Source organism: Myotis myotis, unplaced genomic scaffold (assembly GCF_014108235.1).
Source record: "Myotis myotis isolate mMyoMyo1 unplaced genomic scaffold, mMyoMyo1.p scaffold_m19_p_1, whole genome shotgun sequence".
In the NCBI taxonomy this organism is placed as follows: Eukaryota; Metazoa; Chordata; class Mammalia; order Chiroptera; family Vespertilionidae; genus Myotis; species Myotis myotis.
Window position 1 is genome coordinate 116,150,024 of NW_023416313.1, and position 10,866 is coordinate 116,160,889.

At 42.3% G+C, this 10,866-nt stretch overlaps 1 non-coding gene across 1 annotated transcript; it reads right to left on the minus strand.

Moving 5' to 3' along the window:
* Positions 1–1,761: 1,761 nt before the first annotated feature.
* On the minus strand, positions 1,762–1,923 carry LOC118662370. Its single transcript, XR_004969739.1, has one exon. It is a non-coding gene; the product is annotated as a U1 spliceosomal RNA (small nuclear RNA).
* Between the last annotated feature and the right edge of the window lie 8,943 nt (positions 1,924–10,866).

Genomic DNA, 10,866 nt, shown 5'->3' on the forward strand with positions numbered 1-10,866 from the left:
CTGAGGGTACGTTCCCAGTACATACACATTGAGGTTGCTTTTCTTCTTGATGAACTTGACCTCTTTATCATTATGCATTGTCCTTCTTTATTCCTGGAAATATTCTGTATTCCGAAGTCTACTTTGCCACATGTTAATACAGATACCTCAGCTTTCTTTGGGTTCGTTTTGGCATGGCATGTCTTCCTGTCATTCTTTTACTGTTAACCTACCTAGGCCTTTAAGCTTAGGCTTCTCGTAGACAGCCTGGGTGGGGTTCCAGAGGGCTTTTCTCACTGTTGCTGTTCCACCAATAGCTTTCAAAGGCCCTTGCCTGCCTCCCCAGATGGGCCCCTCCATGTGCTCTTGCTCTCTCCCTAGAGTAGCTGCTGTTACTGTTCTCAGTTCTGCTTGCTCAGCCGCCTAGAGCCTTTGCACCTGGGACTCGAAGGTGGGCCTAGGCAGTGTTCAAGTCTGGTGGGACTTGAACAGGAGAGCCCCTCCCACAGGAGTTGACTTTTATCCTTTCCCCAGAAGCAGTGGATCTTAATTTCTGCTTCTTATCACCCCCAATGGCTTTATTTGAAAGAACCTCCTCCCGAAGTAGATGAGTTGTGTGTCTATCTTCCAATCGCCTTTTATATGTATGTGCCACCAAGTGTGTGAAAGGGCCTCTCCCCTCTTCTGTTCCTCCTGCTCCCCCTCCAATCTTCCTCTTAGGAAATGGTGGGGAAGGACAAACTCCCTCACACCTCCCACATGCTCTCTCAGGGCAAAACCGTTTGTCCCATCTTTCCTCAGAGAGCCTGTCACTCTTTGGGTCAGTTCTCCTGGTTACCTATGACATCCTCAGCTCTCTGATGGGTTTAAAATTCATACTTTTGTAGATTGTCTGGCTTTTTCTTGTTAGATTGGGAGTGACATTCTCTTGTGGCTTTCTACATCCTAAGAGGAAGTGGAACTCAAAGGGGTTTCTACACATCAAGTGCCTTCTGAGTGACTCCTACTGCCTGAGGCAATGTGTGCAGTAAATAGTGTCTCATGGTTTTTTTCATTGCCCCATAGTTTGGGTTGTGTTTGCTGTCACTTGTTTAGCTGACATTCACTGAGTCCCTACTCCATTCCAGCTCTGTTCTGAGTGTATCAGTGATGGGGAAAATGAAACATTTGGGGGGGCTAGCAATCTGAATCTGTGCCATTAACATAATGTACATTCTTATTAGCCTATAGTCTAGCTAGCCACTGCCCCTTTAATTGTTTGGTCCTGCAAGACCTGTTTACTCCCATTTTAGAGAGGCCATAAACCATCCCCAGACAGAGTTATCATGCTGGTGCCAGGCCTTTAGTTGTGGTCTCAAGGCCCCAGCACATGGGGCTCTTTAAGAACTTGCAAAGGGGACAGAAAAACCCTTATTTGGGAGAAAAAGGGCTAGAAAGATATAAAAAGGATAAGCTTCCTCCATTGTTTTGCTCAGAATTTGAGAGACATCTTTCTCTGATCCCACCAGCGTAAAAAAGTGTAACTCCATTTCTCTAAGCATTGCTTGGTTTTTCTCCAGTCTTCTGTAACATCGGTCATTTCAAGCCATTTCCAACTCCTCCCACACCCACATCCTTGGTTCTATCTTCAAAATATAACCAGTTCCTTCCAAAACAAAACAATGGACTCACCAAGGGCCCCACAACTGCAATTATCCCAGAGAAATACTAGTAAAGACTTATTTTGGCACTTTTAATGTGTGCTCCTGATGGTTCTGTTGCTCACCAAAGCCTGAAATCTACTAAGGGAGAGCGCAAACACAGTCCCCCACTACTATAAATTATGCAATCGAGTTCCCACATTTGGGAAAATTGCAGGGTCAGCCCATCTGGAACATAATGGATAAGCCTCACCTTGGGAAAGCCATCTTTGTGATTATGGTATCTCACCTTCCAGGTTGATGCTCAACTACTGAGCCACAACAGCTGGGCATACTTTTTTACATTTGTGCTTCAAAAGATACTATCAAGAGAAGAAAAAATGGCGGCCAGAAAGGCAGATGTGTTGTGCACATTCTCCTGGGACCAGGCTGGAAAAGCAACTAAATCGGAGAACATCCACTTGAAATTAACAAATTAGACACAGCTGAGGAGACAATTTTCAATAAGGAAGGGCAGAGGACTCCTGGAGAATGTTAGGAATGGGGATCAGGACTGGAAAGGGATGCCTGCCCCCAGGCCGAGAAGGTAAGGTGGAGGCTGCATTGCACCCAAGCCATGTCCCTTGGTGACAGGCATAACACCAAATTGTGAAAACCCACAGGGCTGCTGGCACCCAGGGAATCTAGACCTGGGACCACAGCCATGGGGGGCGAAAGATGGCCTGAAAAACAGCCTGAGTGGCATGGTGCCCCTGGGGGGATGGGGAAGAAACCTGCAATTTCATGGTTGTTTTGCTTTCGTTTTGTCTTTGCTTTTATTCTCTAAACCCAGAATATAGGACTTTTCAGCTGCAAAAACTCACCCAAGGCTCCGGTGCAGGGAGAGGCACAGATTTGTGTAGCCTGAGGAGAGGCTGGGGAGGGAGGTAGGGCAGTGAGATGTGACCAAGACTCTTCCTAACCCTCCAAACCTAAGCAACCATTTCTTCCCAGAAGAGCTAGCCCCTCCCAGGGGCCTCAAGGCAGAGAATACAGCCTGCAACACCCTCCCTGCACTCTGAGCTATACAAAGGAAACAAAAGCTCTGAATAGACCCAAAGAGCCCTCAGTGGCTGGGTTGGAAGAGGGGCCAGTCCACTCCACTATTCTGGGAATCAGACTGATAAAAACTCCAGGTTTCCAGCCAACCCCACTGGTCTCCATACAAGGATCTCTGGCCAACCAAGGCCAGAGCTCTATTTGGGCCACTCGTGGAGGAGTAGTTCTGGGTCGGGGAAAATACATCCATTTGATCCCCGGATAGCGAAACATCACCAACCCCCCAACCTAAAGCCCTGACAGAAACAGAAGCTTGAGTGGTTACGATTGACAGCTGGCAGACAGGCAAAGTAGGCAGATTGGTTCCACCTGCTTGCAACCAAGGCCTGTGGACACAGACACAGCAGAGGAGCGGTGGATCGCCAAAGACAGTGCCTGACAGTGGTTAGCACCTAAATACCTAACAGGGAGCCCAGAAATAACCCAAGCCATTATGCTCAATTAATATTTGACAAAGGAGGCAAGCACATACAATAGAGTCAAGACAGTCTCTTCAATAAATGGTGTTGGGAAAATTGGACAGATACATGCAAAAAATGAAACTAAATTACCAACTTACACCATACACAAAAATAAACTCAAAATGGATAAAAGACTTAAACAAAAGATGGGAAACCATAAAAATCTTAGAAGGATCCATAGGCGGCAAAATATCAGACATATGTTGTAACAATATCTTTACCGATACAGCTCCTAGGACAGTGATGGCGAACCTATGACACGCGTGTCAGAGGTGACACGTGAACTAATTTTTGGGGGTTGATTTTTCTTTGTTAAATGGCATTTAAATATATAAAATAAATATCAAAAATATAAATCTTTGTTTTACTATGGTTGCAAATATCAAAAAATTTCTATATGTGACACAGCACCAGAGTTAAGTTAGGGTTTTTCAAAATGCTGACACGCTGAGCTCAAAAGGTTCACCATCACTGTCCTAGGACAATGGGAACTAAGGAGAAAATAAATGGGACTACATCAAAATAAAAAGCTTCTGCACAGCAAAAGAAACCATCAACAAAACAACAAAAAAGCCCTGCATGGGAGAACATATTTGCCAATGTTAATCTGATAAGGGTTTAATCTCCAAAATGTATAGGGAATTCATAAAACTTAACAAAAGGAAGATAAACAATCCATTCAAAAAATGGTCAAAGGACCTAAATAGACACTTTCAAAAGAGGACATACAGAAGGCCAAGAGACATATGAAAACATGCTCAAAGTCACTAATCATCTGAGAAATGCAAATCAAAATGACAATGAGATACCATCTCACACCTGTCAGAATGGCTATCATCAACAAATCAATAAACGACAAGTGCTGGAGAGGATGTGGAGAAAAAGGAACCCTCCTTCACTGCTGGTGGAAATGCAGACTGATGCAGCCACTGTGGAAAACAGTATGGAGGTTCCTCAAAAAATTAAAAATGGAACTCCCATTTGACCAAGTAATCCCACTTCTAGGAATATATCCCAAGAAATCAGAAACACCAATCAGAAAGAATATATGCCCCTCTATGTTCATGGCAGTACAATTTACAATTGCTAAGATTTGAAAACAGCCTAAGTGCCCATCAGCAGGTGAATGGATTAAAAAACTGTGGTACATCTACACAATGGAATACTATGCTGCTGTAAAAAAGAAGGAATTCTTACCATTTGCAGCAGCATGGATGGACCTGGAGAGCATTATCCTAAGAAAAATAAGCCAGTTGAAGAAAGATAAATATGATATGATCTCATTCATTTGTGGAATATAATGAACAATATAAACTGATGAACAAAAATAGATCCAGGAACACAGAAGCATTGACAGACTGTCAATCCTCAAAGGGAAGACAGGGAAGGGTGGTGGGGGTGGGGGTAAGAGATCAACCAAAGGACTGTATTCATGTATATGAGTATGACCAATGGACACAGACAATAGGGTGTGGGGGCATGTGGTGGGGGATAAAAGTGTTCAGGGAGAGTTCAATGGGAGAAAAAGGAGACATATGTAAAACTTTCAACAATAAAGAATTCTTTAAAAAAGAAAAAAGAAAATACTATCAAGGAAGTGAAGCCCTTGGCTTGTTAAACTCAGTGGTTAGAGCATCCACCTGCAGACCAAAGGGTCATGAGTTCAATTCCTGGTCAAGGGCATGTCCCTTAGTTACAGGTTCCCCAGCCCAGGTAGGGATGTGTGTCAGGGGCAGCCAATCGATGTTTCTATCTCTCTTTCCCTTCCTCTTTCCTCCTTTCCACTCTCTCTAGAAATCAATGGAAAAAATATCCTCGGGTGAGAATTAAAAAAAAAGAAAGTCAAAAGACAACCCACAAAATGAGGAAAATATTTGCAAATTACATGTCTGATAAGGGAGTAGTATCCAGAATGTACACGAGAGGTTCAAGACCGAGGGTAAATGAGGTATATATGACTTCCTGAGCTAAGGAGTGAGGTCAGGAGCCCGAGGCTTCAGAGGGAAGGAAGGCATATGCAGGACAATAAGAAGAGCAGACATTCAATAATTAGATGTTTTCCATGCGTTATAGATAGATCATTAAAAAGTATTTCTGGTGATAACTCTTATTATGGGCAAGGCCCCCATTTTAAATTCCTTAAGGGAGAGATAAGTTTCTTCTGAGCCTGCAGGGCCTTGCTTGCCTTCAGTTCAAAATAATTCATGTGCCAAATAGCCCAACTTGGAGAGGCATGTTCTGAACCCCTTCACCAATCAAAACCATAATCAGATAGCACTTGACACTCACAATTCAGTATTACTATAATAAAAAAGGCACTAACAAATGTTGGTAAGGATGCAGAGAAATTGAAATCCTCATACATTGCTGGTAAAAATGTAAAATGTTGCTGCTGCATTTGAAAACTGCTTGACAGTTTCTCAAAGGTTAAACATAGTTACCATATGACCGAGAATTCCCCTAGATATATATTTAAGAGAATTGAAAATATATATAAACACAAAAACTAATACATAAATGTTGATAACAGTATTACTTACAATAGCCAAAAAAGTAGAAAAAAACACACAAATAATCATCAACTGATGAATGGATAAACAAAATGTGATATATGCATATAATAGAATTTTATTTAGCAATTAGAAGAATGAAATATTAATATAACTACAACATGGATGAACCTTGAAAACATTATGCTAAATGAGAAAAGCCAGTCACAGAGGACTGCATATTGTATGATTCCATTTATATGAATAGGGAAAACTATAGAGAAAAAAAGTGAAATAGTGAGTAGGAATAGGAGGAGTGTCATTGGAAGGATATAAGGAGTAATTACTAATAGATAGGGGCTTTTTTTGGGGGGGGGGTAGGGGGAGGGTTAATGAAATGTCCTAAAACTGATTGTGATGATAGTTGCACAACTCTGTGAATATACTTCAAATCTTTGAACTATACATTTTAAATGGGTACATTTTATGGTGTGTGAATTATATCTCAATAAAGCTGTTATATATTTTAAAAAGACTTATTTTCATGGAGAAACATGTATACAAATGTTCACACTAACTTTATTTGTAATAGCCCAAGCCTGAAAACTACCCAGATATCTTCCAAGAGTGAATGGTTAAACAAACTGTGGTCCATCCATACCATAGAACACTACTCAGCAATTAAAAGGAATGAACTATGGGTATGAGCCACAGCTTGGACTACTTTCCAGGGAATTATGCTGAATGGAAAAGCCAGCCTTAAAAGGATACATCCTGCATTATTTCATTTACGGAAGAAGAGTACAGATGAGTGGTTGTCAGGGGTTAGGAACAGGAGGGGAAGGTGTGGCTATAAAGGGGTGACAGGAGGAATCTCACGGTGATGGTACACAGCCTCTTGATTGTTTTGCTGGTTACTCCAGGCTGCCCATGTGACAGGCTTCCGTAGGGACACACACACACACACACTCACACACACACACAAACACACACACTCACACTCACACACACACACACTCACACACACACTCACACGAGTGCACACACACTCACACGAGTGCACACATGACTGTTGAAATCTGAATAAACTCTGTGGAGTGTGCCAATGTCAGTGTCTTTGTTTTGATACCGTGTTGTGGTTATATGAGATGTTGAAGGAACATGGCTGGGGAGGGGTACACGGGACTTCTCTGTGCATTTATTTGCAACTGCCTGTGAATCTATAATAAAAATAGAAAAGTTAAAATATGTGTAACTAGAATCCAACCCCTTCTAATCACTTGCCCTGGTACCACCCTGATCTGTCACTCTCACCTCTTATCTGAATCATTGCAATGGCTCTTAATGGGTCTCCGTGCTTTTACATACAGTCTATTCTCAATAGAGCAGCTTTTAGGCAGTTCTTGTCATCTGTGGAAATAAAGACCAGCCAAATGAGAAAAGCAAAGGCTATTTATTCAGAGCTGGCTCCAGCAAGGGAGGCAGCCTTGTCACTTTATGTTGGCAGAGACTTCGAGGAGGCAGAGAAGTGGGAAAGCTTTTCAGTGGAAAAAAGAAGGCTGGTGACCTGGAGAAGCTGTCGCTGGGCTCATTAGAAACAGGGCAAGCTTTGTGATTGGTTCGGGGGCATGTTTGGCTTTTTCTGGCTGATTCTAAGTTGGAAACAGGGACAAAGGTTAGGGAAACTGTCAGTTCTGAATCAAATCCTGACCAGTTGGGAATGATTGTTACAAAAGTCACAGTTTAGCTTTCTGGATTGTCACCAGAGATAGCTATCTGACTCCAACAGGCAGCTTCCTGGGCTGGTTATTGTATGAGAGGCTTGTTTCCTGGGCAAGTTGCTGCAGTTTGGGGTCAGAGTTTTACTTTTATACATGGTCTGGCCATTGGCCATTTGTGTATTCAGACTCTCCCATTCCTCTGCTAGAACTCTCCAGTGGCGTCCCATCAATGGCTTACAGGGCCCTACATGAACTGGCCCCATCTCACATACTACCATCATCTCCTCCCACTCTCCCCCCTCTCCACTCCAGCCACATTGGCCTCTTTGCTGTTCTAGAACATGCCAGGCTCTCTCCCAACGTATTAATGGCCTTCTAACACACTGCACAATTTTCTTATTTTAATGCTTATTGTTTAAGTATACCAGTAACTCCCAACTAGAATGTAAATTCTTCAAGGATGGGAGTCTTGGTTGATTTGTTCACTACGACCCCAGCACCTAGAGCATTGCCTTGTCTAGCCCAGTACAATTTTTGAATGAATAAATGAATGAATATGTGAGTATGTGTGTGTTCAGATAGAACACCTACTAAATTTTTATTAGATGCTTGGAGTTTACTGGGCGCTGTGCTAAGTGCTTTCATATATTATCCTACTTTTATTCTTCATAGCTCTACTCTGGGTAGGTATTATCAGAGCCACTTATTTTCCAGATAAGATAATCCAAAGGGACACACTGCCCAGAGCCCTAGAGCTTCTCAGGGATTTACGTAAATGTTTAAAATTGAAAAAATTCTGGCTCCAAAATACAAATACTTCAGAATAACCCAAGCTAATTAATGTTTGATCAGATATCTACAAAATGTCATCAGTTGTTAATTTATACCACTAATTCTGTGTCAACTTCTTTAATTATTAAATTAGTTTTCATAAAAATTTCATTATGTTTGGAAATAATTTTTAGATTGGAGTTTTTTAAAATTCTGCAAGTACTTAAAAATGCAAGTGAATGCTGGGGTGCTGAGAACTTACAGATAATTGTGCTGTAAATGAGTTACTTTTAGCCAAATAATTTCCAAGGCAAGCTTACCAAAAACATCACGTCATATCATTTTACAGTAATATGTTACATTTAATGTAGCAAGTCTGTGTGTTTTAATAATTGATTTGGGGAGGAACCTCCAAAAGTAATAGCATCATCCTAGGAAAGTCTTAAAATGTCCTTTGATATAATTAGCCCCATTTTACAGACTTAACTCCATGAGCTGAAGTTTCTGGGTCACACTAGTCAAACTTCCCCAACATCTTCTAGCTAAACCCTCCCACCATCCTCCTCCCCAATGCTTTCCCTAACCCTGCGTCACCACCAAGTTCAGCCTGGGCCTGGGCACACATAGGTGTGTGTGTGTGTGTGTGTGTGTGTGTGTGAATGTATATAGGAATGGTCAGGCAAGGTAACATTTCCAAGGCCTGGGCCTCAGGCTTCTTTCCTCTCTCCCCTTTCTCTCCACTGCCCCTAGCCATCCTCCCAGATCCTTGAAAGCTACATCCGGAATGAGAAAACTAGCTATCCCCAAAATTGCCACAAGATGGTGCCATGAGCTCACAACCAGGCCTCTGTAGGTCCCCCTTCAGGGAGACAAGATTCAGACCAGGAAGCTGAGGTGCCCCAGAGACCCTCCTCTAGTGACTCCAGCCCCTCCAGGGTGACCAACAGGGTTGTGTGCACCACTGAGGCAGACACAGCGGTTTGGCTCCTGCTCCCTCTCTCTGTCCCTGTCTCTCTGTTGTTTTGTCTCTCCATGTTCACCCTCCAGTCTCCTTCTGTCTCTTCCTATCCCCACCTCTCTTTCCCTGTCTCTCTCTCTCTACCTCATCTTCCTCAACAAACCTTATACTCCCTTGTATTTAACAAGTTAATTTTAATAACCAGTTGCTGATGTCTATTATATGGCAGACACTGCCAGGCTCTGGAAGGTCAATGAATGCAAGTTGGAGTCTTAGTCCAGGGAGCTAGCTCCCAGCAGAAGACTGTGATGGGCAAGGCCCTTTTATCTTCTGCCTCCTCCCTGTCTCTTTGCTTCCTCTCACTTTCCTCTCTCTCTCCTGGCTGAGTGGCAGAGACTCTAGAGCAACAGGAATGGCGACTGTCTGCCCTAATCCCACCCCGTACAGTGGAGTCAGGCTTGGCAGAGCAGCAGGAAGCCCCCGGATCTTGAGAACCTCTGGGAAGGTTGTCTCTGGACCTGCAGGCCTGAGTCTTCCCACCTGTGAAATGAGATAGGTGGGTCAATCATTTGCTCCCTTCCAGCTTGGGACCCTGAGGTTCTCCAGAACTACCCCCACCCAGCCTTGGCTTTGCAGGCTCATCCCAGCTTCTTGCCAACATTGAAGCACTGGCCTCACTTAAAAACTCACTGTCCTGGCTGGTCAGCTGGACTCCACTTGGCTTAGGATGGGAATCTAGAATCATTCACCAGAAAGAGACAGAAATGTTCTCCCAGCCTCTAATACACAAACTAATTTCCCAGAAGTCCCACCTCCTTATCACTCTCAGTTCATGGTTTTTGATTTAGAGGCCTCACTGAGGGGTTAACAGGGAGGCCTATGTGAGTGACCCAGTGACTAAAATTTTATTGTCAGCACTTCTTTCCCTTGACTGTTACAGTTAATTACCTTCCCAGAACCACCCACCCTGCCCCACTCTATGTGCTAGGGCAGTGATGGCGAACCTTTTGAGCTCGGCGTGTCAGCATTTTGAAAAACCCTAACTTAACTCTGGTGCCGTGTCACATATAGAAATTTTTTGATATTTGCAACCATAGTAAAACAAAGACTTATATTTTTGATATTTATTTTATATATTTAAATGCCATTTAACAAAGAAAAATCAACCAAAAAAATTAGTTTGTGTGTCACCTCTGACGCGTGTCATAGGTTCGCCATCACTGTGCTAGGCTGTGTATGAGGGTGGGTGTATGTTTAGCCCATCCTTATTCCCTTCCTTCTTTCTCCAGTCCCTCTCTCTCTCTCTCTCTCTCATTTAAATTCCAAATGGGTCAAAAATTTATTTGTAAAAAATAAAATTATAAGAATACTTGGAATTCCTTTATGGATCTCAAAATGGTTTTTTACTTTATTCAAGATCTAAGAGCCATAAAAAAAAAGTATTTATTAACTCAAATACATTTTTTAATTTTCATGGGATAATATCATAAGCAAAGTCTAAATACAAACAACAAATTGGGTTTTAAGGCAGAACCTTACAACTCACATCAAAAACAGCTCATCTTCTGTGTATTTAAAGAGCTCCCAGATATAAAAACAAAAATAGAACCAACCAATGCTAGAAGAATGGTTGAAGTCAATGAAACGACAGTTCATAGAAAAGGAAACATAATGACTCTTAAACATATTACAAAATGTCCAACTTCACTCAAAATAAGAGAAAGAATAATTGAAAGGTTGCAAGGTAAT